This window comes from Neoarius graeffei, chromosome 3 (assembly GCF_027579695.1).
Source record: "Neoarius graeffei isolate fNeoGra1 chromosome 3, fNeoGra1.pri, whole genome shotgun sequence".
Lineage (NCBI taxonomy): Eukaryota > Metazoa > Chordata > Actinopteri > Siluriformes > Ariidae > Neoarius > Neoarius graeffei.
Window position 1 is genome coordinate 48,568,422 of NC_083571.1, and position 6,562 is coordinate 48,574,983.

The window sequence follows — 6,562 nt, forward strand, 5'->3', positions numbered from 1 at the left end:
GAGGCAACACTAGAATGGAGTCAGCCTTGTGGACGATGAGGGAAGGCTGTTATGGGTATATTCTATCCAAAGAAGCACCTGGCTCCAGGTGGAAGAATCACCAGATGTCAGACATTGTAGAGCAACCTCTGACTTTTTTGATTGGTACTCTCCATCTGTACATTAGTCTGTGGGATGTAACCCGAGGAGAGGCTGGGCATGGCCCCAAATAAGTTTGCAGAATTCTTTCCAGAAGTGTGCAGAACTGAGGACCCCTGTCAGACACAATGTCCATAGACAAACCATGAACCTGGAGCACATGGCTGATTAACAGTTCTGCCATCTCCTTAGTTGAAAGCAGCTTGGGCAAGGGGATGAAGTGAGCAACTTTGGAGAAGCAATTGATAATCATCAGGCTGCAGGTGTTACCCTTGGAGCCACTAAAGCACCTGGGAATGCACACAAAGAGGCACATAAAGGCAGTTGGGTGGGCTGTTACCTGGTCCTGTATCACTGGACAGAGCATTCTGGACAACAGTTTCTATGTCAAGCCAGGCAGCAGCTACTAGACCATAAGCAGGGAGAAAGGGTTTGATGGTGCCTTGCTGAGAGTCTGGAAAAACTGCTTGGAGAAAACATCAGGGTTAAAATTCTTAAAGTCTGGTGTAAATGAGAGTACAAAATTAAAGAAGGAGCAAAACAATGACCATCTGGCTTGGCGCAAGTTGAAACATTTACCAGACTTGATGTACTTGAGATTATGATCTGTCCATATGATGAACGGAGTCTCCGTCATCTGCAACCAATGCCTCCACTCTTCCAGGGCCAGTTTGATAGCTAGCAGTTCTTGATCTCCTATGCCATAGATGGGTTCAGCTGGTGTCAAGCGATGAGAAAAGAACGTGCAGGGGTGCACCTTATTATCTTTGGCTGATCTCTGAGACAGGACGGCCCCAACACCCAGGTCCGAGGCATCCACTTCAAGGACAAACTGAGCAACAGGGTCAAGGATAATGAGAATGGGCACCATGGTGAATCTGCTCTTTAGTGAAGAGAAAACACTCTTGGCATGGCTAGTCCATGAGAAGGGGTGCTTGGAGGAAGTGAGCTTGGTCAAGGGAGCAGCGATGGTGCTATAGTTCCTAATAAACCTTTGATTAAAATTGGCCAACCCCCCAAAGTGCTTCAGTTCCTTATAGGAAGAGGGAATGGGCCACTCAGAGACTGTCTTGACCTTGTTGGGATCCATTTGGACCACCCCAGAGGACAGCGCAACAAGGAAATGGTGCACTTGTAAAATTCACACTTTCTGCCTTGGCAAAAAGTTGATTCTCTAGGAGTCATTGCAGGATCTGTCTGATGTTGAATTGATGGACCTCCAATGTGGGAGAGAAGATGAGAATATTGCCAAGATATAAGAAGGCGAACTGGTGAATAAAATCTCATAAGACATCATTCATCAGGGCTTGGGGGGGGGGGGCAGTAGTAAGCCCAAATGGAAGAAATAAGTATTCATAGTGACCAGTAGGAGTGTTGAATATGGTCTTCCACTCATTCCTTTCTCTTATTCATACCAGGTGATAGACATTGTGGTGGTCTAACTTGGAGAAAAACTGAGCCCCATGAAGTAATTCGAAAGCAGTGGACATGAGTGGTAGGGGGTAGGGGTTCTTAACAGTAATAGCATTTAGTCCCCAATAGTTATTGCAGGGCCAAAGGGACTTATCTTTTTTCAAAAAAAAAAGATAACTCCGCTCCTGCCAGGGAAGATGATGGATGGGTAATGCCAGCTGCTCGGGACTCTGAGATGTATTTGTACATGGCCTCCCACTCCAAGGGGGAGAGAGAATAGATATGACCCCTAGGAGGTGTGGTTCCAGGTAATAGCTCTATGGCACAGTTGTAGGGCTGATTGGGGGGGAAGAGAGGTGGCACAAGTCAAGTTTATTCGTATAGCGCTTTTAACAACAGACATTGTCACAAAGCAGCTTTACAGAAAATTAAAGATTTTAAACTTGAGCTAATTTTATCCCTAATTTATCCCCAATGAACAAGCCTGTGGTGATGGTGGCAAGGAAAACTTCCTCAGACGACATGAAAAGGAAACCTTGAGAGGAACCAGACTCAAAAGGGAACCCATCCTCATCTGGGTGATAACAGATAACGTGATTATAAATAACTAACTTCTATAACTGTGTCCTATATAGTCACAAAGTATAACTGTGTAACCAGGAAAATCATTACAGCTTTAACATGAAGTCTGTTTTGTTAAAGTCATAAACTGTTCATTGATGGAAACTTGAGTGCAAAACTGTTCATGACAATTGTAGTCCTCCACAGGAGCAATGTGATGAGACTCCAGCCAGACATAGGGCATCAGAATGGATCAGGCGAGTCTGAGGAGCAGAAGAGGTCAGCATCACTAGTGTCTCAGGATCGACATGTAACTCAACAGAGAGGGACAGAGGGAAGAGACGGGGAGAGAAAACACAGGTTGTTGGGTATGCCCAATGTCACCTAAAGAGTAAGAACAGTATATATTTTGCACTGAGTGCAAGCAGGGACTCTGGCAAGACTAACTATGACAGCATAACTAATAGAGGAGAAACAGAAGGTAAGACAGACATGAGGGAGCCCTGGGACATAAAGCAGCCAGCCCCTACACCATCAGCAAACCTGAGTGTGAGGGAGCAACAGCAACCATACATCCCAGTTTACTAAAACACACTATGCCTGAGGACCCTCCAGATCTACTTCTTTACCTTATAAAAACTATTAATGAAAGGCTTGACTAAAAAGATGTTTTCAGCCTAAACTTAAACATTGGGACTGTGTCTGTGTCACTTGGAAGGCTGTTTCATAATTGTAGGCTGTAGGACTTTGTAAGAAAAGGCTCTGCCCCTGATGTAGCCTTCACTATATGAGGTACCAGCAGATAGCCTTCACCGTTTGATCTAAGTAGGTGTGGCATATCATAAAGGACCAGAAGTTCACTCAGGTACAATGGTGCAAGACCATTCAGTGCTTTAAAGGTCAATAGTAGTATTTTATAATCAGTATGAAATTTGATTGGGAGCCAATACAGTGTGGTTAAGATAGGATGATGTGGTCATATCTTCTAGTTCTAATAAGCCTTACTGAACACCAAATGAAGGTCCAGATATTCAGGAGCACATTGTAAAGACCCATAGTGTCATCAGGGCTGGTAACAAGAGGGGCCGGAGGATTCTGAGCCAAAGATAGACAGGTAGCCAGGCAGCAGGTGTTCCAGGAGAGGGTGGTCCCATAGCTCCAGTTAATGTGGAGGCATAACTAGGGAAGGCCAAGCACAACAGGTTCAAGGGAGTCATTCATGACATAGAACGAAATTGATTCGACATGATTACCTGAAACATTCAAAGTTACTGGGTCTGTGACATGGGAAATGGGACTAAATTCAGCCCTGTTCAGAGCTCTGGTCACGAGGAGACAATCTAACTCCCACAAGGGGATGCCCAGTCCTTCAGCCCAGGAAGTCATGATAAAGCTCTGGTCAGCATCACAATCAATGAGGGCCTGGATAGATTTGATTTCATTCCAAAACATGATCTTGACATTTAACATTGACCTAACAGCATGGGAAGTCTGTATAGAGACACCCACCTGTATCCCTGTATTTACTGGTGGGCAGACCATTTTACCGGGCAGCGGGAAATGAAATGTCCTGCCCATCCACAGTAAAAACAGGAACTATTTTCTCGATGGTGCCTTCTTTCCTCTGGGGTTACCTGGGTCCTGCCTAATTGCATGGGCAATGATTCATTGAGGATGGCACCCTTTGATGGACGGGTGATGGTCCTGGGTTCAACCCTACAGCTCCACCTCCGATCCCTTCTCTGATTACACAGCTCTCGGTGAGCATCCACCTGACTGGCCAGGTCTACCAAGCCATCCAGGCTATCAGGAAGATCACAAGGGGCAACCTCATCCAAGATGGCATGATTTAGCCCGTAAAAAAAAAGGTGTCAAATAAGACACTCACATTCCAGTCAAGTGCTGCAGCAAAAGTCTGGAATTTGATGGCATCATCATGAACTGAATGAGCATCTTGCTTAAGCCCCATTTGCTGTCTCTCTGCTTCCCTGCTCTTGGGAGAATGGTCAAAGACCTTCTGCATCTCCTCAGTAAACTCCCTGAAACTAAAACAGGGCGCCCTGGCATCCTAAACAGCTGTCTCCCACTCTCTTGCCTTTCCTGTTTAAAGCGTGATGACATAAGCTACATACGAGCTCTCAAAAGGGAAGGCAGATGCCTGAAGTTCCATAGCTAAGGAGCACTGTGAGAGGAACGAACGGCAGGTCTTGGGTTCACCGTCACACGGCTATGGAGCAGGCACATGAGGCTCATGGGGGTAAGGTAGGAGCAGCCGGTTGACTGATTGGTGCCGGTGCTGGTTGGCCTGCGATCAAAGCCTGAAGGCACTCCATCTGGGAGGAGAGTCTTTGTAGAGTGTCAGTGATAGAGGACATGTTCTGGTGAACTGCTATGATCTCTTGCTGATGAGACCCATGAGCCGAGCTCTGTTTAGCCAGTGCAGGTTTGAGAGCATCATAGTCTGCTGGGTCCATAGTGTGGCAAAGAAATTCTGTCATGATGTGGAGGTCACAGGTATGGATAGGACCCAAAGAGCAACTACAAAAGTCACCAATAAGAACTGAGGCGTACCTGATGTAGAACTGAGGTGTACAGGCAGGAAGCAGACACAGCAACACAGTCAGAAATATTCTGGCAAAACCCAAGGATGGCAGAACAGACACGGAGTAAACAGTCACAATAATCATAACACTTTGTATAGTCTTTTGGACTATTACAGATATTTTTAGGAAAAATACTTGTGGAAAAGGACATTTGTGAGCCAGAGAGTGAGGGAGATGGCACAGCCTACGCATCAGTCTCACCCTTGAGCTTCAACTTGGACTTGACAAGCTGTGACCGGCTTAGATTTTTTTGTTTGTTTGTTTGTTTCTTTTATTTTGTTTCATTAGATGGAGAAGTTACACACTGAAAAGTGCTCACAGTAATGACATAGGGACAATATTAATAAAAGGAATTACACAGCATCTAAAGTCATCTTTCTACACACACGCGCGTGCGCACACACACACACACACACACACACACACAAATACACAGGGTTCTAATAGTATTTTGCATAAATTTTACATACATTTTGCATTACTCAAAGTGCCTGGAGTGAAAGATTTTATGAGCTTCTGTTTAAACACTTACCAGCCACTTTATTAAGAACACCATAATAATCCTGGGTAGGACAGCCTTTGCTCTCAGAACAGCCTCAATTCCTCATGACATAGATTCCATAAGGATTTCTAAGGAAAGATTTCTTTGAGATTCTAGTCCATATTGACATGACTGCATTAAAAAGTTGAAAGAAAATATCAACCACACCATTAGACCATCAGAAGCAGCCTGGACTGTTGACACAAGGCAGATTCATTCTGCTGATGCCAATTTCTGACCCTATCATCTCCGTATCACAACAGAAATCAAGATTCATCAAATTGGGCAATATTTGTCCAGTTTCACTGAGTCTGTGCACACTGTAGCCTCACATTTCTGTTCTTGTCAGACAGGAGTGGAACCAGTTTGGTTGTAACTTATCTACCTCATTCAGTTTGACATGTATGTTCCAAGATGCTTTTCTGCTCACCACAGTCATAAAGAATTCTTATTACTGTAGCCTTTCTGTCAGCTTTATCCCATCATTGTGTGTAAACTCAAGCGATAGCTGTGTGAAAATCCCAGATCAGCTTCTAAAAATTCTCAAACCAGCTCATCTGGTACCAAGAACCATAACATCATCACTGAGATCACACAGATGACATTTTTTATCATTCTGATGTTTGATGTGAACACTAACTGAAGCCCTTATCTGTATCTGCATTATTTTATACATTGTGCTATTGCCACATGAATGAACTTAGTTGTTTTCCCTATACATCCAGCAGAAGCAAATATGATTGGCACTCCAGGAGCTTTAAGTAGCCTCATGCAAAATGTATGCAGAATAATATTTTTCCTAAAGCGTTCTTGAAAACCAAAACCCCTCAAAGTGGATTCAAGGCACTTTTTCCACAGTGTTAACTTTCTAAATTTATAACTATTGAAATTAACATTCAATTACTTATGCTTCAACAGTTAAAATATAAAAAGTAACAACAGTAATAATTAATAATAATTATATTACTATTAATAATGACAATTATTAGATATAACCCCAAATCAGAAAAAGTTGGGACAGTATGGAAAATCCAAATAAAAAAGAAAGTTATGATTTTTAAATATACTTTCATTTGTATTTCATTGCAGACAGTATAAACCCAAGATATTTCATGTTTTGTCTGGATTTCATTTGTTAATATACATCGATACCTGCATTTCAGGCCTGCAACAATTCCAAAAAAAGTTGCAACAGGGGAATTTAAGTCTAGTAATGAGGTAAAACAATGAAATAATGATGTGATTTGAAACAGGTGATGTCAAAAGGTGTTTGTAATCATGATTTGGTATAAAAGCAGTAGCTAGG